This window comes from Rhipicephalus microplus, unplaced genomic scaffold (assembly GCF_043290135.1).
Source record: "Rhipicephalus microplus isolate Deutch F79 unplaced genomic scaffold, USDA_Rmic scaffold_12, whole genome shotgun sequence".
Classification (NCBI taxonomy): domain Eukaryota; kingdom Metazoa; phylum Arthropoda; class Arachnida; order Ixodida; family Ixodidae; genus Rhipicephalus; species Rhipicephalus microplus.
In genome coordinates, this window is record NW_027464585.1 from 28,704,660 (window position 1) to 28,730,418 (window position 25,759).

The following is a 25,759-nucleotide window of genomic DNA, read 5'->3' on the forward strand; positions in this document are numbered from 1 at the left end:
ATTCTCGGTAAGGGGAAAACATTCTTTTGAGTTGTTTTGTTAAGACGACGGTAGTCAACACAGAAGCGAATTGACCCGTCCTTCTTCTTAACGAGAATGACTGGAGATGCCCAGGGGCTATTTGAAGGCTGGATGACGCCACGCTTGAGCATGTCAGCTACTTGGTCATCGATAACCTGGCGCTCGGCTACGGACACGCGATATGGTTTTTGACGCAATGTCGCATTGGTACCCGTGTTGATGCGGTGACACACAGCTGACGTGCGGCCGAAGGGACTATGCTGGCAGTCGAAGGAACAACGCAACTTGTTCAACAGTTGTAGAAGCTGAGCATGTTGCGAAACGGTTAACGCGTCGACAATGGAGCTGCTCAGTACGTCAGGCCTAGTAGTCTGCGGCGGAGAGGCACAGGTCACTCCGGCGACTTCGTGTTCGGCGGAAGGACCAGTTGGCATGTCGATAATTGCAGAAGAGTCGAGACTGTAGACACGCCCGACGCACTCACCCCGAAGTAGTGTTACAGGACATGACAAGAGGTTCGAGATGAGCAGTCTGCTGATGCCGTCATGAAGTTCTAGAAGGGCATAAGGTAGCGGCGAACACTTGCGACGAATGAAAAGAGCAGATGGCGTGAAAAGGGCACTAGACTTGGCGATCTAGTTGCAAGACACCATGGTAAGGGCAAAAGAGTGCGGCGGTATGATGACGTCTTCAGCAACAAATAGTTTGTCCCCGGTTTCATGAGCATCATATAAAGGAGCATCGTCCAACACTGCAAATGCCACCTCAGCGCGAGAGCACTGAGAGAAAATTCTAGCCTAAAATGAGGTCATGGGAGCAGGAATCCAACACTAGCAATTCAGCGACATAAATGAGGCCATCAATCGCGATGCGAGCAGTACAGGCAGTGGCCGGTGTGACGTGATCTACGCTGGCTGTACGAAGCGACATACTTGCTATTGGCGTCATAACTTTTTTGAGCAAGCGGCAGAGTCTAGCACTTATCACTGAAACTGCGGTACCAGTGTCGACAAGAGCGAGTGCAGCGATGCCGTCCACATGTACGTCCAGAACATTCATTGGTGAAGTGAGAGGCTTTGTTATTTTCGCGGGCGACGCAGTTTCTGCCTCTGGAACTGTGGCAATTAGTTTTCCCGCTCCGGCGATGAAGGACGACGACGCATCGGCGATGGCGAGCGGCGTCGAGGTGATGGCGAGTGGCGGTTAACATGAGGGCGGTGGTTGGTGTACGATGACGTCTGGTCGGGGGGCAGAGAGCCTGTGAACGAAGGGCGCGGTGGCACATAAAGGTCAGGTTCGAAGCTCTGGTCATAAGTCTAGCGTTAGGCAGGGACGCGCCGACGGCAGTATCGCGCTATGTGGCCAGGTAGCTCACAGGCAAAGCATATTGAGCGATTGTCGTGTGTACGCCATTGTCCACTACTCTGAACCGACTTGACTGAGCGAACCGAAGAGTGGGTCGCAGCGGCACGGCTGAGGGTAGTGACGTAAAAGTCTGAAGAGGTGGTCAAGCCGTCACTTTAGCATAGCTTAGAGGTGTATTTACCTAGGCGCAAGTAACAGGGCTCGGCAATGGTGAAGTGTCACGGGCAGATGGCAAAGCCGCGCAAACTTGCTCCTGGATGACCTGGCGAATGTTTGCTGGCAGAAGTGACGGTGGTTGGCCGGCTGTTAATAGCAGCGATATCTGACGAGCGACCTCCGCACGAACAAACTCCTTGATCTGCGATAGCAGCGACTGAAGGTCAGATGTGGTCGTCAGGCTTGAAAGGGTGTCATCCGGGATGTTAGAGCGTCGCGTGAGAAGACGCTGTCGTCGCAGCTCGTCGAAATTCTGACACAACTCGATGACCTCAGAGACAGTGACAGGGTTCTTCTAGAGCAGCATTTGAAAGACGTCGTCGGAAATGACTTTCATGATATGTTGTACCTTGTCAGTTTCCGCCACCGTCGGGTCGACATGCCGGCAGAGGTCGAGGATGTCCTTTATGTAGCTGGTTAATGTCTGATCAGTTTGTTGGGACCGGCCTCCTAGGCGTTGTTCTGCGTGAAGTTTGCGCACACCAGGGCGTCCCAAAACATCTGCGATGCAGGTTTTGAAGGTAGTCCAAGTGGGGATATCCGCCTCATGGTTTTTGTACCACAGCTTGGCAACATTCGTTAAATAAAACATCACGGTACTAAGCTTTCTGGGATCGTCCCATTTGTTAGTAGTGCTGGCTCGTTCATAAGATTCCAGCCCATCCTCAACGTCTCTGTCGTAGGTGCCGCTGTTGGGTTCACGCAAGAGCTGGGCACCGCGACAGCTCCTGCACCAAAATATAATGTAAATGCAAGGTCAAAAGCGGTATCAGCGTCGGTAAAAAAGCAGGAAGAGCTGGCTGGTTATACGGACAGCGTCGCAGCAGCAACCAGGCTGTCTTAGCTCGTGCCTCGCGCCAACGTGTCGATGTCGCTGCAGTAGTGGGCATTCCTTTTCACTACAATATATTCAATTTCTTCTATTTTTTCAGTTTTACATGCCTTATTCAAGTGCTGTTTCTCCACAATTCTGAACAATAAAACTTGTACTCACTACATATGCTGATATACCGACACTGCCTTTTTTATTACGCTGTTTTCGGTTTATAGGGTGCTATGCAGGATCGGGCGAGGTTTGGGAAACTCGGGAACTTCCCGAGCTCTGGCGACAACCCCTTATAAATAAGCCAACAGTACGAAATACTGAAATCCACCCCTCAGCGCATGGCGTTTCATTTGTTACAATGAAAGCAGTCACCACGTCAAGGACGGTTAACTGAGTTGGGTGGTGTTTTCGAACCAGAGGCATCTTCTGTCATTTGTTATTCGTTTCACTGAGTGCATATTTACAACCATGCAATAAAGATGTCAGAAAAATTTTGTGGTGACGCTTTTTTTTAAATGCAAGGGGTGTTTAAATTTATTTTCAAGCTTATACTGCCTGCAGTAAGTCTGTTTCAGAATAATCAGAAGGTGGCTGCTGAGATCAGCACCCGGCCGAGCGTCTTATAACATCGCCACCGCAGCTAACCCGAGGCTACGTGTTAATCATCCTCTTCAGCCTCTACATTCTAGCGTGCTGCTCTGCTTGTTCACGTCGTTTTTGTTGTCATGGCCCGCTAGCACCCAAGCACGTGCGGCCAGCGAATTAGCTATTAGGTGCGAAGCTCCTAAAGCCAAGGGTCTGTCCCGCCTAGGTCATTGTACGTGACCGCCTAGTTCATTGACTCACTCAGCAGTTGCGGATGGACAGACAGACAGATGGACGGAGGCATGGCCGGCCGGGCGGACGAACAGACAGACAGACAGACAGACAGACAGACAGACAGACAGACAGACAGACAGACAGACAGACAGACAGACAGACAGACAGACAGACAGACAGACGAGGGATGGATGGATGGACGGACGGACGGACGAATGGAATAATAGACAGACAGACAGAGGGATGGATGGACGGGTGGACAGGCGGATGAACAGACAGACACACAGACAGACAGACAAACAGACAGACAGACAGACAGACGATTCACGTTTTACTAATAAAACCCGTTGAGGCTTCGCTCCACTTAACGTTTTTCACCCCACTCTGTGGACATGCTGTGATTTTTTTTTTGCTGGACGGTATACTTGTTAGTCCCGGACATGCTATGACCAAGCTAATTATGCCAATACATGGTAAAGACGAGGCAATCACTCAACGTTAAGAAGGCCATGCTAATGAAGCATTGTAAAGCAATGTAAAACTGTGCTAACAAAAGGATGCTACTTGACGAGTCAACTAAACTATGCTTATTAACGTGACTTTAATCATGAGCAAGCTATGTAAAACCATGCAGCCCTTACTAATATAATGAAAATTAGTAACCTGTTAAACAGGATTACGTTTAATAGCTGCACGGTGATCATGGTCTTACTAATTGCGCCAGAGATAATTGTCTTTTAATTGAATCATTATCGTTTAGGACAATACAGCTCGGTTTATTGGTCGTTAAACCTCAAACCTCAGCCAATTAGTACAATAAAATTAAGACCGAGCTGATGTGGTCTTCACTTCGAAGCCGACCACGCACATGAGTAGATGACCAACTTGAGAAGCTGGAAGAAGCCGGGCTATCACAAGCTCCTCTATGGCTCCAGCCTTGCACAAGCAGTGGAAGCTCACCAAACCATTTTATATTCAAAGAAGCTAACGTGTTGCGTTAACCGCATGAAACTGCCAAAGGCGTACAATGGCAGTTTAGCTGCCAAAGGCGTACAATATATATATATATATATATATATATATATATATATATATATATATATATATATATATATATATATATATATATATGCAGAAGAATAACTTCGGTTGCCGCAAGGTTATAAATATGAAAGTAGATGCGCTTTCCCATAACAACTGTTTATTGTGCTGACGTTTCGACGGGAAGCCCGTCTTTTTCAAGGCATAATACTATTTACACATGTTCCGTGTCTTCTTAGAGCCTGTCGAGACAGGAGGGAAGGGGTCGAAAGAAAAGTAAAAAAGGAAAAAAAAGAAAAAGAGAGAGAGAAAAAAAAGAAGAAGAAACAGCGAAACGGGAGGACAAACATTAAATATAATATAGAAAATCTAGGAGAAGAAGCAAGACCGACACGGCGTAATTAGAAAGGGGCAGCATCTCAATAGAGTAGGGCAGAGGTAGATGAGTAATGTCATCATTGTCAACAATACCTCCCCCCCGCACCCACTCTTCCCCAAGTGGGCAGTGAGCCGCCGGTCTTGTATTTCACCTTTTCGTGTAGTCCGCAGGCGGCTCGTTCCTCTTTGAAGTTTAGGACAAGTTAATGGGGAGGGCTGAAGTGCTTCGAGTGCGTGCTGGTGGCGTCGGGAGGAGTGAAAAAGACGGTGATTGAGGCACCGCCATCGATATTCATTATATGCAATGCCTCCTTGTCAGTGAAGGAACAGAATATGCGTTAAAAATTAGAGAAGGAAAAAAAAGAAGAAGAACAGAACAGGGGGGGGGGGGGGGGAGACTGTACGACATCCGGGACAGTCACCACACAGTTGCGGCTCACTGGGAAGACATGCGCGCATGTATGAAAAAGTTAACGAAACCACCTAGCTGTCAGCTCCTTGTCAGTGAAGGAACAGAATGTGCGTTAAAACCTAAAGAAGAAAAAAAAAAGAAAATAAAAAGGGAGGGGGAAACCGTACGGCATCCGGGACCACTTATCTGTGCGTTCCGGCTGTGATTGATGAGGCAAATCTTTTTTATGTTGTCAGATGCGCAGGCCAAAAGCTTTGTTAGCGGGTAATATTATTGTCGTAATGAAACCGGACTGATTAGAGAGAAGCGTTTGCGTCTTTTAGCGATCGTAACGCTGACAGAGTGCCTGGGTGTTCATTTATTCCGTATTTTATCGTGTTAAATTTGTAGATAAAATAAGATTCCCGTTGTTCCCGTTCTCTGATTGTTCGAAAGTTGTTTTCTAGTAGTGTAACCCTGATGTCATCAAAGCTGTGGTCTTTTATTGTGCAGTGTTTTGAAAGTGGAAGGCCTGGCAGAGATCGTACATGTGCCCGATGGTTGTTGAATCTAATTCGAAACGGAGTGTCTGTCTGGCCCACGTATTGCTTGTTACATAGTCCACATTCCAGGAGGTATATGACGTTGTCTGAGTCACAGTCAAGTGCACCTCTTATCCTGTGCTTAAAATCCGAGTGGGTGCTTTTCGCCACTGTCGTTGTCTGCATGTGTTCGCATACCTTGCATCTGCTTTTTCCGCAAGGGTGACACCCAATTTGAGGTTTCACACCTATCTTTGAATTTATTAAATGATCCTTTATATTTTTCGGCCGTCTGTATACAACACAAGGAGGAGAAGTGAAAATTATGGATAGTCGCACGCTCTGTTTCAATATGTTAAAGTGTTTTCTTAGGACCTTGTTGATGTTCGGTGGATTGTTCGTGAAAGTTAATAGCAAGTATTTGTTGCGGTGTTGGTCGGCGTTTTTCTGGTGGTTAAGAAGAATCTGGCGATCCAGATTTTCAGCTTTTTTGATGGCGTCATTGATGATAGCTGGCGGGTATTCTTGATTAAGGAGTACTTCGCGCATATGTGTGCTGTTTTTGTGGAAGTCCTTGGTGCGGGAGCAGATTCGTCGGAATCTGTGTGCTTGGAAATAGGGAATGCTGGTCTTACAATGTCGCGGGTGGCAGCTTTTAAAGTGCAGGTATTGTTGCCTGTCCATAGGTTTTCTGTATACGTTAGTTACCAACGCACCATTGTCAACTCGAATGAGTACATCAAGAAAGTTTATTTCAGTGTTAGAGTAGGAGTGTGTAAAATAAATGTTGGGGTGTACCTGGTTGAATGCCTGTATGAATTTGAGGAGCTCGTTTTCTGAATGTGTCCAAATTATGAATATATCATCTAGGTACCGTTTATGGAGTAATGGTTTGATATTACAAGATGAAAGAAAATTGGACTCTATGTGGTGCATGAATATGTTAGCGTAGTTTGGGGCCATTCTTGTACCCATTGCCGTGCCGCTGATTTGAAGATAGTACTGGTTGTTAAATTCAAAGCTGTTCAAATCGAGTACAAGTCTTGTGAAGATTTCAATTACTTTTTTGCTTGGATAAGCGACAGGATTGTGTGTGCCATACGATTCAACAAGCGCCCTTACACCATCGTCATGTGGGATATTTGTGTAGAGTGAGCTAACATCCAATGTTACGAGAAATGCACCATCTGGAATTTTCACGTCTGCTATTTCCCGAAGGAAGTGGTTTGTGTCACGCAAGAAGGACTCATGTGTGGGTGTTATGTCTTTCATTAAAGAATCAATATAACTTGAAATGGGTTCCGTTAACGTTCGCGTGCCTGATATAATGTGTCTGCCAGGGTTAATCTCTTTATGAATCTTCGGCAGCATGTAAAAACGACCAGGCGCAGAATGTACCGTAATAAGTGCCTTTTTAAGCTTTTAATCAATGGCGCCTTCACGTGTGAGATCCTCTAGGGTTGTTACAATGATCTTTTTGTGCTCCGTGGTAGGGTCGAATTCGAGGTGTTTGTAGAATTGTTTGTTATTTAGTAGTCGCTTGCCGTCGTCAATGTAGTCCGATCTATTCAGAACAACAATCGCGCCTCCTTTGTCTGCCGGTTTAATGACGAGATCTTCGCAGTTGCTCAACGTGAGTAGTGCCTCTTTTTCTCTTTTTGATATGTTATTCATGCTTGGTTTGTGCACCTTGTTCGCATGTATAGCATCTTTTTGAACCACGTCTATATAGAGATCCAGATGTCGATCTATCTTGGCGTCTGGGGTCCATTGCCTTCCGATTACCCCACGAAAAAGTGCGTTATCTTTTGGGTTTATTAAAGAAATATTCCTCCAATCGTAAATTTCGTGCGAAGTTGTCTAGGTCTTTTAGGAGCCTGAATTCATCCTACCTTCCTTTGCCAGGGCAGAATGTAAGTCCGCGTGATAGTATACTCAATTCTTCTTTGCTAAGTTCTTTGTCGGAAAGGTTAATAACGTTTGGCTCTTTTGGGTGTGGTGGCAATTATTTTTGAACGTAAGATGATTTGGTATTTTTCTGTAAGCAGCAGTGGGTATAGCTTGTGACACATTGTCCCGCGCAAATTTCTTCCTCTTAAGTTTTTAAATTTCCTACGTTTTTTTTGTGCTCAAATACGTCGAGTTCTTTAGCTTACCACTCCAAAAGAGAAAAGTTATTTCTTAAATACCGCTCCTCGTCTGTCAGTGCGTTTAGTGTCTTTTTACAGTGTTCGATGGTGACCTTAGTTAGCTCCTGTGTAGCGTGATCGAGAATTTCGTTCCACCGTTTCATTTCCCCTTCGGCAAATTTATGCATCGATGGTGTTAGCGACAAGCGCAGCCCCTTCGGAGCCGTACCCGCCAGTACATATTGTTCGAGGCTTTGCACGTGAAGTTCGTGCCGTATTCTTTTGTCAACAACATTTAAGTTTAAGAAAATTTGGACCCGTTCTATGGCCTAGTTCATCTGAAACGGACGGTGTTTGCCCACTCGCACAGCCAGTATGTCACTTTGCGCAGACGCGGCGAATAGAGCCGCAAGGTACCCGCAGGTCGTACCTCTTTTGGGTTGGAGCTCCATCCCGTTGTGCCTCCCGGGACGAGCTGGCCTGTAGACGCCTGCTGTTGGCTGCTAGTGGTTGCTGCTTGCTCTTTGATGATGTTGGCTGCTGATTTTTTCTTGCGGGTGGTTGATTCTGGCCACTGGTTCCTGTTGATTGTGGTACAGCTGGCCATTGTTGTTGGCCCTGATTACCCTTCGTCGCCGTTTCCGGGGTGTGTCTTGTAGGCGTCGATGACAGCCGTCATGAGAGTCCGCCGCGGTAGCATTGACACTCTTTCAGTGATTGTGTGCCACCGCGAAGCATTCTCGAAAGAATTCAGCGCAAAAACTTCTTCGAGTATAATTTTATCGTCGGAAGGTGAGAAGCGTGTCCGCAGCACCATTCTGGTAGCGTGCCTCGAAGTAGCCATTTTGTTTTTTTTTTTACATTTTGTTTGGCTTGACTTGACTTGGCTCAAACGAAAGTCGGTAATGGCAACCTTGGAAGCATTTCTGGCGTTTGGGCGTTTGAGCGTGTCCGTTAAACGCCCGTAAGGCACGCGCATGTGCAGTTCAGACCCGGTGAACCAGTATCCGCAAACTTTTTTTCCGTATAGCGGTGCGCCGGACAGACTAAAGTCCTCTAGTATAAAAGTACGTGCTATTGAAGGCCAGTCTGAGCTAATTCAAATGTGCTAGCCGCATTATGGCCATATCTTTAGCCCATGTAGTACGCTATCGCAGCCGTAGCCAATCAAAACAGACGCCATTTGGTGAAACGAAATCTCGCACTGTCGCGAACGTGTTCGAGAGCGGTGCGACCGCATCACACGTACACACGCACGCATCATATGCGTGCGCACGTAGCGGCTGCGTACGTAACGCGAAACGTGTGCGTTACGGTCTGGGCACTTGCACTGCGCAAGACGTGGCATCCTTACGTACGCAACGCCACCACGTACGATACGTACGCAGTATACTAAAACTCTCTATTCTGTCACGCGCGCACATGTGCATGCGCGCACGCGCGCGCGCGCGCGTGTGTGTGTGTGTGTGTGTTATTAGATGTTAGCAGTACGTGCGATGGCTCAATAGAATCGTTATCTACATTGAGTATATCTTAGCACACGTACGGAGAGTCAAACTGTAATATGCTTTAACGTGGCCTATGAGGCCTTGAAACTCTTCCAGGCTTTTTTTTAATCTTTGATTAGCGAGATTGTCGTAGTGATCGACTTCGGTGAGCTCTGTTCCGGCGTGTACAAATATCACCAGCACTGCAGCTATAATGCCGTCGCCGAGACAACATACAATGCTTTCAGCCCAGATTTCTGCCCAAAATCTTAGAGTGTCAATCCCTTGACAAACACTGCGACACGTTTTCCCTTGTGCACACGTTATTTGGTGTAAATGCGCCCAGGAATGATATTGTGGTAGTCACAGATTAGTTTCTAAATGATGTCAGTGCAAAGCGACAATAAAAAAGGCGGTAACTTGCGGGGGGTTCGCAGGAAAAACTTTGAGACGGGGGGGGGGGGGGGGGGGGACGGCGTTGAACCTCCCTTAACCCTCCTCGGCTACGCTACTGCAAGCTCAGGTGCTCTTAATCTATGGCACATACATTTTTAACAAAGAGCTCCGAGTGAAATGAAGTCTTAAAGGAACGCTTATGAAATAGTTTAAAGCAGTTTAAAAGGAGAAAAGCAACAGGGTAATGATGTGTAATAGCTACATTCAATACAAAAGAATTACTGAGTGAAGTAATTACATAAGACATGATCAATAACCGTGCTGCTATGGTCAGAGACTCATGTGAGAGTAATAAAAAGAATAACTAAAGCCTATTAGACTTGTTACTTATTCGTAGCAAGTTGGATAGGGTATATCTGAGAGATCAATATTAAAATTCGTCATTATAAATACAGCAGCTCTGTCATTTAGGAATGTCTGAAAAATTGCATCCAGATCTTCACAAAAGTGATCGCAACATGCTGTTGATGATCTCTAAATAATACTGATGATCAGATTCAGTGGCATTTTCATCTATCTTTTATCGACTTCTATTGAGAGGGATTCACAACAAGGAGTATTAAGTTGAACGTCACATCACCGCTTGTGAGCGATGCTGTCGTCTATGTATAATGCTGTTCCACCATGAGCTGTTCCATAGAACTTTTTTGCGTGGCACTGGGCTTTGATGCTATAACCCGGTATTTTACAGAAGTGTACTTCATTGCCGGTTAACCACGTTGCAGATATACTAATGAATGAACAATCATGCTTAACAAAGGCTGCAAAAGTTCGATTTTCATCAAAATATTTTTTAATCAGCCACCATTCAAGTTTGCGCCAGAAATTTATTGTTGTGAAACTATAGCCCCATTCAAATCATTATTTGAACAAACCATGAGATGTGTGGTAGCGCTACCTAAACAATCCCAATTATGTACCTAAGAGCTGGCCCCGCTGTGGTGGTCTAGAGACGAAGGTACTCGGCTGCTGACCTGCAGATTGCGGGATTGGATCCCGGCGGCGGCAGTGGCTGCATTTTTGATGGAGGCGAAAATGTTGTAGGCCCGTGTGCTCATGTTTCGGTGTTTGTTAAAAAAAACCCACGTAGTCGAACTTTCCGGAGCCCTCCACTACGGCATCTATCATAATACTATGGTGGATTAAACCATCATATCTATCTTATCTAAAGGCCAAGCAACTGATTCTATCTTTTCTTTCTTCTTTTCAACGAACGCACTACCAATGATATTGGTTACGACCATCATCATGTCGTTCGTCAACACTGTACCAGGTAAACTGATCTCAGGATAATTTCGAATGCAAGTGCAGGCTACAAGCACAATATGGTGTACGGTCACGCTCAGTGTAGAGGTTCCAAAACGCCGGTCACACTCACCGAAACCAGCGTCTGCAGGTTAACCGTGAACAGCCCAGCACCGGACAGGCAAAAGCTGTCTGTGACTATACTGTCATGAGCAAAACGTACCTGCGTAGAATATTAATGAAGCATGTGATAATGAAATTGTACTAAAGGTGTACGGACAATTTTCAAAAACCTTTGGATTGTTGCGCCTGGGCATGCCCCTTATGCTTTTTAATACAGCTGCCCTAAAAAAACTACGTTTTCATGTCATGGGAGTGGCTTCTCAGAGGCGTGTGAGGACAGTGTGACGTAACGGGGAAATAGCAACTTGCGACGTACCAGCGGTAAATCTCATCTGCCTGTATTGAACGTACACAATGGTGAGCGAAGTGTTGTGCAGTGACACCAAGTGATCTAGGGTGCACACAGGACGTAGAGCTCGCAAATTTAGGGGAACTGCGTTGAACCATCGGGATAATTCAGAGGAGCTGGCTTGAATAAGCTCTGAAATAAAAACGTGGAATTAGAAGTAGTACGTGTGGTCAAGCTCCATTGTGTAGAGAGTGTTGACACTGCATACCAAGAAAGCGAAAAATGTCTATTTTCCGATGTCTCGTGATTCCGTCGGCACTCACTTAAGCAGTTATCAAGGGTGCTTCTCAGTATAGTAGTCTACATTGGAACATATATCAGCTGCACCAACTCAGCCCCTCGCTATAGCTAAGTCCACAGCCAATTGGACTAGCTGCTTCACTGCAACACAATTCTTTAGCGACCGTTATCACAGAAGTCGCCCAAAGGATGGTCACCGCATTGCATGATTTCGTCACCGTCATAGATATGAAAGTCTGTCACACTGACGCGTTATTAGTGGACACATGTCCCCCCCTCTAATCGATGGTAAACTGTTGTTTTAGATACATGGAGTTAGTATGAGGCACCAATTACCAGCGTGGTGGGTGTAGCAGAATTAATGCGGCTGATGTAGAGCGTGTAGCCAGTTCCCGATCCGTCAACTAGCGAAGCTGATTGGTTCCGCGAAGGCGAATGCGGAAGACCCGAGCATGAGAAAAATTACGGCATATTCACGGGGTGAATGATGATGAATGGGTGAAGCTCCGGAGGGATTCATCGGTAAACTGTGAATCTTCCGTGTAATTCGCCCAGTCGATCATCATGTAAAGACGTGAGAAACGCTGTGTGTGTATATACACAAATCAACTTTTATTTGTTCTTAGACGATGGATGGCTTGCGATGTCCCTTGCCTCGCGCGCTCGCACATCGGGATTCTGTCTGCGAGCGCGCGCTGCTGCCGCCTTGCGCTCTCTCCGCTGTGCAGCCTTATCCATCCGGCGACTCCGAGCGCGCGCCAACAGCGAACGGATTTTATTACAACGCTCCCCCTAGCGTACGTCGCCGCACTAAATCGAACGATTGCCTTCAACCAATGACACGCGCCATATGTGACATCATTCCTATTTTATAAGATCTCGCGTCTTTCATCAACTACAAGTACCGCTTTCTAGTTTATAACATCTTGCATCTTTTCATCATCAGCTACAAGTACCACCATCTAGTAAACACTACAAGAAATAAACGAGAAGTGGCTACATACAGGAGACGGTACCGCCATCTAGTGAACACTGCAAGAACTAAACTAGAGGTGGCTACATACAGGGGACGGTACCGCCATCTAGTGAACACTGCAAGAACTAAACTAGAGGTGGCTACATACAGGATACAGGGGACGCACAGTCCATGCCCTAAGGAGCTTCGCCCCTAAAAAAGGAGACTTCTTCGTTCGCACAGTTCACGAGCGGAGCCGTCAAGGTCACCCCCGTTCGGAATTAGAAGGGGAAAGCTTACTCAGAAGAACGTCTGGCAAGAGGCAAGTCAGGCACCACCGTCTGAGTTTACGCCATTGTTAGCATGCACGCGCGCCATTGAGAATGACGTGGGGACGCGACCACTTGGCTGACGGAGACATAGTGGCGGCAGGCAGACGACCATAAATCTCCCCCGCTGCTGTTAGGATGTCGGGGCGCCTCGCTGTCGCATGCACACCTGGAAAGCGCACGGAGCCCAACGATCTACTCACCGCTCTTAGGGAGGCTTCTACGAAGCAGCATTTAATGAGAGAGCTGACGGGGCTCAAGCGTGAGAACGGCTGCCGACGGAAGTCGGCCGATGGAGGCAGCACGGCCTGCTATGGGAGAGAGTGTCACACGCGCAGAACCTATCCCTTTGCGTGTTTTATTTGGTAACGTGGCTTTAACCAATGTAGTGCCTGTCATGAAGGTGTTTTTGCGATTGGTTGTCATGATGCGAGTCCCAACATATGATTGGTGTGTGTGAAGACTCTTTGTTAAACCGGGGGTTGAAAAGAGGATGTTTGAATCTGAAATATGGGAGCAGATGTTCGGGCTTGGACTCGAGCAGTAGCCTGAGGCTGCAATAAAGCGTCTCTTCACTGGACTCACTGGACTATGGCTCTTCCTTCGCGCTTTTACCGTGCACTCGAGTCGTCGAGGGGACTCATTCCGAACCTCAAACATCTTCCCTTCTTAGCTAGTGTTGAAGCTAGTAAAGGAGGAGGAAATAAACTCATGTCAAGCGTTACGTGAACGTATGTTGTTCGTTGAGCTTCTCTACTTTACTCCCTTGCCGCTATCAATGATATATTATAACACAGTAAAAGCATTGACGGTATAGCCAACCCGAAGCTCGAATTCCTGATCACCCAACCAGCCCATCGTGTCACGTGCCGTAGCAGCAACAAAGCTATATGTGTCATTTACAAACATTAGCTTGATTCCAAAGCGCATAAATTATGCTCCAATCTAGATAACAGCGACTGCGACATTTTACTGCTAACTGAAACCTGGCTTCATAGTGGCATTACTAACTTAGAAGTTCTAAATGACACCGACAAGTATGTTATATACTGAAAAGACCGCAATATAGGAAGAGACGGGGTTACGCTGATCGCGGTCAAAACGCACATTTATAGTTTTTTTGTTGATGTGAGTAGTCCATTACAAATTCTGTGAATCTGTATTGCCTCCCCTTCTTCTAAGTCACTTTTCAGGGTATGCTACAGGCCACCAGACATTTGGGATTCCTTTGTTTTGTGATCGTCATACCAACCTTGCCTTCATTCGAAAAACTTTCCAAATGTTGTTATGAACTATTTTGGCGATTTCAATTTCAACGCTGATTGGATTGACGTTTCATGCGCAAGTAGCCCTCACGAATTCATTAACCTGACCCTCGATTTCTCGCTGACTGAAGCCACCCGGGAAAAGAACATATGAGATCTCATATTTACACCTGCTCTTGATAACCTGCTAATATTATTTTATTTATTTATGTTTATATGCCGCGATCCTTCAGTTGAAAGATCATGGCAGAGTGGGAAAATGTTCGTGAAACAGTACATACAAAGAAACAATGAAAACACAATAAATCATACGATGTGAGTATACAAGGTGAAGGTTCAAAAACGCTTATTACAACAAATTTTTCGTGTAACATGACACATAACGTAACACGTAAAATACAAGGTACAGACTAACTCCACAATCACAATAATATAAGTAATACAATGCAATGTGTAGTGATGGTTTAGGCGATGCTGTTTTCAAACAATAACAGTTTCTTGTGTGAAATGACATCTTTTGTCAGGCTGTTTCAGCCATTAATAGTTCTAGGGAAGAACGAATACTTGTAGCAGTTAATCTGTGAAGGTAAAGGAGTTATCGCTTTGCTATGTCACTTGCGAGTTGCGTAACCGGTAGAATACTGCAGGATGCCTGCAGCAGTGCCAACATTTAAATGACCATTTATCAATTCATAGAAAAACTTAAGCCGGCAAGTGCGGTTTCTGTACACAACGGTTTGCACACCGCTTTTTACCAATAATTCAGATGTGGATGTTCTACCGTAGGAGTTATAATAAAACGTAAGCCTTTCTTCTGCACTTTTTCTAATTGATTAATATTACGTTTAGTGAATAGATCTCATATTATTACAGCATATTTCAACATTGGACGAATCAGAGTTTTTCGTGCCAACATGCGTACAGACGGGGTAGAATATTTTTTGTGAACGTTTACCTGTAGTTATGTCGGCGTGTTTGTTCCAGTTCGGATCATTAGATATCCATAATCCAAGGTACTTGTATTCTGCAACTTCTGTAAGATTGATGCCATTCGTGCAGTACTGATAACATAAAGGATTTTTTAGTGTAATTTTCATATAAATTGTTTTGTTGTAATTAATTGACATTTGCCATTCCTGGCACCAAGAGACGACCTTGTTAAATTGATTATTAAGCCTTATCTGATCCCCAGCAGCTGATACTTTTGTGTATAACACACAATCATCACCATAAAGCTCTACACTTACAGAAAGGACATTCATTATATCATTTACATACAACAGAAATAAAAGAGGTCTGAGGACCGAGCCCTGAGGTATGCGAAAATCCAGGGAAGTTTTCTGAAACAGCTGTCACTAAGTGAAACAATTGTTGCCTGTTTTGAAGATGCGCTCGTATTCATAATATAGGTTTCAGATTTTTCAAGACATATTGCAATTTATGAAGTTATTTTTTATGTAAAACTTTATCAAAGGCCTTTTGGAAGTCCATAAAAATCGCATCTAGCTGTTTACCTTCATTTAGTGCGGTAGCAAAATCGTGGATGGTTTCAACCAGCTGTGTAGTGGTAGAATATCCACGTCTAAATCCATGCTGCACTTTTGTTAGTTCTTTGCGTTCATCAAGAAATGTAACGATGTGTTTGCGAATTATGTGCTCGAGAATTTCGCAAGCTGTTTAGGTTAACGAAACTGGTCGATAACTCTTTATTTGAGTTTTATCACCTGTTTGTATAGAGGCCTAATTTGGGCAATCTAGCAGTCCTCAGGGAGTACACCTTCGTTCAAAGACCTGTAGTAAGCGACACACAAATATTTCACGCACCACTCTGCGTACAGTTTTAAGAAGGCATTTGGTATCTCATCTGGTCCAACAGATTTGTTAATATCCAGATTTAGCAATAAATTAAAGATACCCTCTTCAGAAATAGTGACATCTGATATACAGGTGGTAGGTTCGCTTGGAAAGGTGGGAGATGATTATTGTCTTTTGTATAGACGCTGTTGAAATAGTTATTAAAGGCCGTACAGACAGCTTTTTCATCACTCTCTAATTTTCCATCTAAAATAAATACATCGGTAGAGCCCGTGCCCGCAGTGACCTCTTTCCAAAATTTTCTTTGTCACGCTTTAATAAATGACGGCCACTTTTTGTTAAAAAACTTTTCTTTGTCCCAAAAAAATTTTTTTAATTTCCTCACGTATATTGCAAGAAATGGTTTTTAAATTAGAACTGTTAGCCTTGTTAGACCTTGTTTAACCGTTTCAACTTTCGCTTCAGCTGTAACGTCTCTCTTGTTTTCCAGGGATTGTGATTCTCTACTTTTTTTGTAATTAAAGGGATGAAACGCTGCACACAATCTTCAATTATTCTCTTAAAGCAAAGCCACAGTTGTTCACCGCTACGATTACCTGCATTGAAACGTTTATATTCCAACTCCAGAACATCAATTATAGACTCATCTGCTTTTGAAAGATTGGGAAATTTCTTCACCATCCTCTTCTGTGTAAGTGCAACTCCGTTTAGCTACACTACCACAGCCTTGTGATCCGATATGGAATTTGTGACGCTGCACAACATGCTTTCTTTTATATTGCGACTTACAAGATATACATCTAGCATAAATTTTGTCCCCTGATCTACTCTGGTAGGGTCGGTGACTATTCGCGTCAAATCATATTGAAACATGATATCAAATATTTGAGTATCCGCGGCTTGACATGGGTCCGGTATAAACGTTTTCCTATTCATATTTGGCATATTAAAATCTAACTCTATGATTAATTTATCTTCGGTTTTCACGTGACAATGAAAGTAATCCTTGAGCTTTGCAATAGAATCAAGGGAAGCATTTGGTGGCTTGTAAACGACACCAAGAAGATATTCAACACAGCCAATATGCACTTTGCAGAAGATGCTTTCTATGTCTTGAATGTCTGGCATTTTTACAACACGTGTATTATTCCTCAACAGAATAGCAACGCCCCCTCCTCTCCCATCTAGATCCTTACGGAACACTCTTAAATTTTTTGGCACAAATTCGCAATCAAAAACATAATCTCATAGCCATGTCTCAGTTAGTAATACAATATCTGGGTCGATTGCTAAAAGCATCCCTTCTAACTTCTCAGCCTTATTTTAAACACTGCGGTAATTTACATTTAACACCACTAAACGACGTTCATCTAGTGTACCCGAGCCTTAATTTGGTTAAATAACCTATATCTCTCATTCCTATTATCATCCCAAGAAAAAACTTTTCATCAATGCTTATTTTGTGAAAAACTAACCTCACTTTATATCCACTTGCACGCTCGCGCAATGAGCTTTGCCACAACTTTTATTGATATCACGAACACTAGTAGAAAAGTCTTCACTTATCAATAGCTCGGTGCCCTTCAGCTTGGAACACCTCTGTGGATTAGCAACCTTGTCTCGGGAATCGAGTAATTTCATAATTACTGGGCGTTCTTTGCCATTCTTTTTTCCCAATCTGTGGCGTCTTTCCATTCCACTGACATTCACTCCCAGCTTTCCTCCAAATAAGTCCTTTTTATTATTTCGATAAAGTCAGAAGTCGTTTTATTAGCTTCTTCCCCTAGGCCAAAAACAATCAAGTTGTGTTCTCTTGTGTTCGACTTGTGTTCTCTAATGAAATTAAAAAACTCGTCAATTATTTTGACCGTGAATTCAAAGTCTTTCTCAAGCTGTGTTGCTCTTTGCTTTCAGTCGTTTACACCTGTTTTCAGTTCAATCCAAGGTTTTGTCTGAATTTCGACGAAACTCATCCTTTCAGTCAAGCTGGCAACTTATTTTTGATTTTTTATAAGACACTGTTCATCATATCAGTCATGTGTTTTGTCCTCAAAGAAGCTGCTGCACTATTCTTTCCACGAAAGATCTGAGTTTGCTTCAATATCCCCACAAACTAACAAATCCACACCAAAAGGGGGTAGGGTGCCACTGTCTCGGCAGTCGAGTTAGTCGTGCTCTACTAGGGCTTCGTACGTTTTCACGCGCTTACCCGGAAATTCTCTTCTTAGCGAGTGCACACCAACTCCAGCGGAATCCTGGCATCTCCAGGAATATCCGGAATCCTACGTCGACGTTAGTCGCCCCATTTCAAGTTTTTTCTGGCAAGTTTTCCATCCCACCACGCCCCCGGCCAGTAAAGCCTAAGGGCCCTTACACGCGCTAGCCGCACAGCTACTCCCCACACCCGCACCACACAAATGGGTGAGAGCGGCCGTCTTTGTGACGTCAGGCAGAGTGGCTATCAACTTTTGCAAGCCGCAAGCCGGTTCGCATGGCTCGCCTCTCATTGGCTACTGCGAAAAACGGCCTGGATGGCCGCGCCATCAGCTCGCTTGGCAAACATGGCGCTTGCTGAAGCGGGCACTGCAGAGACATGGAAAAAAAAAGAACAGCTGATTTTGTCATTGTGACCATCCTAAGCGCTGTGAGACTCCAGGGGAGATATTGGTAGCCAGCCATTGTTCACTGCCCCGTCAGCAGGTGCGATCGAGAGCGGAAACGAAGAACCGAGCACAGTGTAGAAAGTGCGTTTGCGGATGCGAGTGCCGTCGTTTCGTGTGTTTCCTTGGTTGTAGCGTCCATCTTTCAAGTGTAATCGCAAAGAACTTCAAAGATTTCTGTGATGTAATCTTCCACCTTTCTAAAGCATGATATGCGTTTAATGCGAACCGAAGTGAAAAATTTGTAATCATCGCAACAAGTGTTAGCGTCGGGTGCGTTCTTTGTGTGCCGTTCGTCGCAGCAAATAGCATGTACAAATTTTGAACGCTTGCGAGTGCAAGCTTCTGCTACAATAAGGAAGGGCAAGTTTTAGTGCCCGTAATTGTTGTCATTCGTAATGCGCAACGCCGTACAAGTGCCGTTGTGTGTAGTGCTATGGTGAAGTTCTGTAGGCCGTGTGACATTTGAGCGATTCGTTCCAGTGTTATGAAGTGTGTTCATGAAATGTAAACCTTGAAATATTTAGGAGTGTACAGCTCAGTTTCCGATTCGTGTAGTTGCGTGAATGTGCCCTGAAGAGGAGCTTGCATGCAAGACATTTTTGTGCATGTAGCCCCCCCCCTTCCCATTATTTAAGGTACGCATTATGATCGATTGTCTAAGAATGCGTGAAATAAGTTATTGTAGACCAAGTTTAAAGGAAATGTAAGTATCGCAATAAATTATCAGATGTTTGACAGTAGCTGCTAATACAGTATCAATAATTTTGTCAATATTGCAGACAGTCATGCTACATTACTTGAACACCATGACAACTAATATAATATGCCATGGTTATCTGCTTGCATCAAGCATTTGAAGAATAGTTAAACAATATTTTCAATATTCTGCCGAAATGCCCATGTCTGTCGTGTTAAACATGCATCTGTCATCATCAAGTGTGTAGAAAAATATTTCGAGCACACGTCAGGTCAAGAAAACTTCAAACAACTGAAATGCTTATTATCGTTAGCTCAGTGTTGGATTTCTGTTCCTTCCCAATAGTGCACAGAAACTGAAAAACGTACGCCTTATCTCCAAAGAAGGATGCCGTCTCTCTATCAGGTAAATTATATTATCAATAAATTACATGAATACGATGATAATTAATCATTCTGTTATTATTATTATATATTTCTCAATTAGTATTAGATATTTCTCAATTAGTACAAAGTAGCCGAAGGATCTTGTCGGCAATCCTGTACACTGATCACCTGTCATTGGCCGTTGTTGAGGCTTTTCGGGTAAATGAAGTCAGCATAATTTTCCAAGCAGGCTCTAATGATTAAATACAGCTATATGTGCATGTTTTTGCGGCGGAGGTGTTGAGAGATTTCTGGAAAAAGCTGGAGCTATTTCATTTTGTGAAGGTGGGTGACCAGCCAAGCTGTGTCGCACTAAGATTTTGTTTGCTTACTTTTTATATTTACACATCTGTTAGAATTTTTAAAATTTTAGCATATGCTTTTTTAAAGCAGTTCCACCTCAGTTTATGTGGCCTAGAAGTGCAACATGTTGGTTATGTATTTATGTATGCATTTATTCCTTTGCTCTTTAATTTTTTCGTTCACCTTTATTCTGTCTAAATATTTATGCACTAGTAGTGAGTGGTAATGTTTGCCCCATTTCTGTGGTGCATACCCACTAGGAGCTTTCTGTAGATTAGGTATGTGTTTGCAGAATTGCAGTACAGCCATACTTATTACTCTCATGGTTGCACGGACGTCAGTCAATTTACCTAGTGCGTCAGCTGCCAATTAAACTCAGTCTGGACGCATACAGTCCCTTAATTCAAAATTTGAATCTAGAGACAGTTGACGACCATAATTTTCCGTTCAATATGTAAGCTTGTGGAGTTGTGTGGACCTATAGAGTAGAACCTCACTGATACATTCCCGTTTATTACGATTTCCCACCTGGTTGATATGTGTGGTTTAACATCCCTAAACCACGATATGATTATATGAAAGACGCCGTAGTGGAGGGATCTGGAAATTTTGACCACCGGTGGTTCTTTAACGTGCACGCTAATCTGAGCACATGGGCCTGCAGCATTTTCACCTCCACCTAAAATGCAGCTACCGCAACCCGAATTCAATTCCCCGACCTGCGCGTCTGCAGCCGAGTACTTTCGCCACTAGACCACTGCGACAGGGCGATGATTTCCCGGCTGCTACGCTCGCAATGGGGAAAATAAATTAAACCAATTTAGATCATAAGTATTCTCAGATCCTGCACTTATTGTGCGCATTTTTGTTTTCAGAAACCTATCAACCTTTTATTGTATATTCGTAGAATGCATCATGAATGTAAGACATGATTAGAAGATGTCAGACATGATTCCAACATCGTGGCTTAGATAACTTCGAGGCAGTTTAATCACGTAGAGATTAACCTGTTTTGGCGAGACGATGTCGCTGGAATGTTGTTGTGTCTCTGTGTGCATGAATAACTAAGGAACCAGCACGTAATGTACTGATAGCACTCACATAACAGCAGAGTTTGCTTCCCATTGTGTCGGTACTGCAACATGGCCGTTTAAGGGCCAGCAGTTTAAGTAGTTTATAGCCTTGCTACCAAGAACATTGAGAATACTCGAGTGCAGTGTGATAGCATTAGCAGCACCCATTTCACTGTATTCACATTTGCCTCCCATTCTTCATTTCTTTATGAACACGTGAACCATGCTTTGAAGGATGAAAAATTTGTGCACATTGTAGAATATTGGTCGTCAATTGCGATTGCGACAGCAAAGTACCTACTATGTGTCTGTTAAGCAAATCGTGCTCCTGTGTAGCTGTGAATTTTTTAAATGCTGTGATAGTTGATCACAATGAAATATAGCTGGGCACTTTGTATTAATTGGTCTTGCTATGACTTATATTAGTGGCTGATAAAACACGGGGCTTTTGTTAAAAGGAACCTGGAATGGTTTTGGTGATTTTGTACAAACAGATTGGGCTGGTAGATTAAGTCTCAAGGGTTATTTAGAGACCGATTTGAACACTCTGTGTAAACTGAGTAATTTATTACTACGCTTGAAAGCTGCCAATCGCTGGAAATCGGTGCAGATCGTTGCAACTCAGTAGAATGCCTTTTAAACTGCCCATTCATAGAGCAACATGCTTCTCCCAGAGCACGTCAGCAGCCACGTCAACATGGCTGCTTATCTGACAGGCTGTCATGGGCTCTAGAATGTGCAGAAGTAAGATCAACTGGTAGGGTGTCAGCACGTATCAGAGCAGATATCAACCACTTACGTCGTGGTCTTTGTTTCTGTTGCCAGACGGCGTGCGTGCTGCCAGGCGCACTGCGTGATGGCCTCCGAGACTGCACGCAACCTCTTGGTATGCCATCTTGGAGGTCTAGACTGGTAAAAGCTCAAAACGGCGAGCGCACTCATGAGAGCTCTGCGATCGCCAGCGTGCCTCGTGAGTTGCGGCAGTCAGGCATAGGTGAGAACGAGGACATGATATAATTGTCTGTAGTGGCCTTGGTACACTGCGTATCACTCAACTTATGGTGCGAATGGTTTCATGATGCTCTAACCTAAAAGCTGACAATACTTCAAAAACCCGTTTCAGGGTCTCTTCAATGAAAGTTCGTTGAGTTGAATAAGCGTTGAAGTACAAGAATAGGTAGGGCTACATAGAGGCAGGAATGCATAATAGAGATTCATGTGTGGGAGTGGCCTATGTGCAGAGTCGGAGGGGCAGACACTTGGTACTTCATGAGCTCGAAAAGGAGGAGGAGGTGTAAATGAACAAAGAAGAGGGATCTGTAACTTTTGAAAAGCGCTAATTGCACGTGCGTGACACGAGTGAAGGACACAGGACAAGCGGTTGGCTCGTCTTACATACGTGCATTTAGTGCTTACAAATGTTATGGATCAATACCAAGTACCCTGAACACAGTGCCTTCTCAGAGAAGGAGGAAGTGGAGAATTCCAAAGAGGCATGTGGATTGTGTAGGATGCTGCAAACGATGTTTTGTGTCATCTGGGCATAGGCGTAGAAGTCGTGGAGGGCAAGGGGGGCGCGAGCCCCTCCTACTTTCGACAGTGGTGACTGTTGGCCACACGCCGGCGAAAGCAACAATTGAGACGAAGTTTTCCTTCACCACAGTATTCACTGAGTTATGTTAATACGAGGGAATATTACAATATAGTGAAATTTCTCCAACATTGTAGTTGTGACAATTTTCCTTGTTGTCTCTTGCGGTGCGAGCCGCCTAAGCGGTGCTTTGGTGCCTTGTGCTGTAGCATTGCAGAGCAAGCCAGCGTTGAACAGGGGCACAATAACATTGTATACCTTGTCCGCGCTTTCGTTCTGCTGCGACCGCAGTTACGGATGCGAACGAGCAAATTTTTTATGGACTGGTCAAACAATCTGCTGCTTCAGGAAAATTATTTTCTTTGATCGAAAATAGATATCGATGCTGCTTTGTCGAAGCTGCTGTTAGTTGATTTATATTACAAATCCTTTTTAATGTTCTAGTGTTATCTGGAAGCGCCAAAAAGGGGTCTCCGCTTTAGTTTCCGATAAACCTGATCAGCCTTGCTTATGGTAACTTGGAGCAATGTCGGCAGCTTGTAAGGTGGTGACGAACAAAGCAGTGGACTCGAGCACAATGGGAATCTCAGCTTTCAAGCTTGTCCTTTAACTTGGGCCATCGGACCACGGAGAAGGTGAAACAGAATGGTTTTTAGCACTATGGAGGCTTCACTGGGAGTCAGGCTAGTAGGTTCTTATTGAACTCGATTGGTCTTTTGCAGCTCAAAATAAAACTTGGACAGCAAAGAAGCACACACGTGCAGCACTGTTTATTTCTCTCTCTTCCTCTCTCTCAGCAAGGTCTAGTGGTTAAGGTACGCCACGGAGGTCTAGTGGCTAAGGTACTCGGCTGCTGACCCGCAGGTCGCGGGTTCAAACCCCGGCTGCGGTGGCAGCATATCCGATGAAGGCCGAAATGTTGTAGGCCTATGTGCTCAGATTTGGGTTCACGTTAAAGAACTCCAGGTGTCTAAATTTCCGGAGCCCTCCACTACAGCGTCTCTCATAATCATTTGGTGGTTTTGGGACGTTAAACTCCACAAATAGATCAATCATGTTCCAAGGACTGCAAGCTAAGTACAAATGTATTGCCGCAACGTGAAGACAGAAGTAGTAATTAACAGGTTGAGAAAGTAGCAGCAGGTCAGTATTTTTATGTACTGCGTGCCAGAGCGTTCCTCTTCTTTCTTGTTATTGCTTGCTGCATAAAAGCGTGCAGATGCGCGTATGCGCTGTCGTCTTCGTCTTCCTAGCAGTACGCACGTGGCAATATTATCACATCGAATAGTGTGACGGCCGATGCATGCAATGTTGCAATGTCTTTACCGAAATGAAAGTGCTGATAAAATATCGCATGCGTGACCTTGAATGTGCAGTCCCTGAAGACCCATAGAGCTAAGCAAACAGCATCTGCTTTGCTTTTTTACTACAATTCACTACATTAGGTCGGTGAAGGAGCGCTAAACATTGCTCCTGAATATTACAAATGCGCGTTCTGATTAGTAGCTCGTGCTGGCTGCACTGCACCGTCACAAAGTTCACTGCGATTCAGATGCACTGTTAAAGAACGAGTATAACGCAACAGATCGCTGTCGCGAAAAAAAAAAAAAAGCCCCGCCCGGGCTATCAGCAGAGGGCCGGAGCTAACGTTAAACTGCATCTATTCGGTCTGAGAGCGCCACAAGACGCCATCAAGTCTCGTCGCCTAGACAACCTTGGCTGCCCGGTATTGCTGCGCGCCAGGCGCACAGCGCGGGAAAGGGGCCGACATCGTCTCACATGTCACTGCGTGCGCTGGCGAAAAACCCTCCCGTGTGTGTGCGTGCGTGTGCGGTGCGCGTGGCGTCTCGATCGGTAGAGTTTATTAGTCGGTGTTTAGTTTGAAATGTGCCTGCGCTTTGTGCAGGACCTGTGTGTTTTGTCAGTGCTGATTATTGCGAAGGTGCACCATCCTGAAGACTGGGCCTGTGGTTCATATTGTAGAGCACTCGAAGTGAAATAGTGAGTACCGCTCTCACGTTGTTCTGTTCAGCGCTTTGTAATCTGCGTGAGCACCAGAATAACGCCTTCAAACAATTTTGTTTTCAAGTACCTGATGACAAATCAGCATTTGTTTACTTAGCGAGAATATTTGTCCGAACTGTTTCACGGGGATGATGGCGAAGTGTGAATGTGGGCAAGTTTTTTTTTTGTTTGTTTAGATTGTTTGGAGTACAAAGCAGAGTGAGCGTCCGCGGCTGAGGTTCAGCGAATAAATTGAACAGATTTTGCGGTGCCCTTTGTTGGCAGCCGTTTTAACGGGGCCCACTCGTTATGCACATCAATTTTAGTTTACTAATTGATACATGCGTGGGGACGGCGCCTGTTAGCTCTAAGCATCAACTCTATCTAAGACGCATATGCTTGGGCATGTTGGTAGTTCATTTACTCTCTTTTTTTCTTATTGCACAAAAAGACCGAGAACGGAAAACAAGGGCGTGGAGTCCATGTCGTTCTTTTCGGTTCTTCCTCGTTTTGTGCGGTAACACTACCGTCATAACTCGGGTTGGTGCGTCGGCTGACAACACAGCATATTGCTTCGCGTTAAGTGCGCCTCGCGAAGTTTGCCTACTTGCTAATACATTCAATTTCGTTAAATTCATCTTCATCTTCGGTATTTTCGTTCACCCGCAACGTAGCGTGACACTGCCGACAGCCGTGTCTTTGTAGCGGATCGAGTACTGAAGCTGGACTTTTGTTTCAGCAGACCATTCGTCTGTGCATGTGGTCGAATCGCCTACTTGAACAGCGCAAATGCTTGTTTGAACATAACCACTAACGTTCGAGCACATTTTATTCAGATTCGTTCCATCATGTGCAACTTTCAGAATATTCTTGTTATTCAGAGTTTTATTGCCATCGGCTCGCTTTGGCGTTTAACATCACTAAATACTTCAGATGTTAAAGGTATTTTCGCTATGTGAAGCGTAATATTAGTTTTTTCGTTGCACAAAAACACATTAATGTTATAGATAC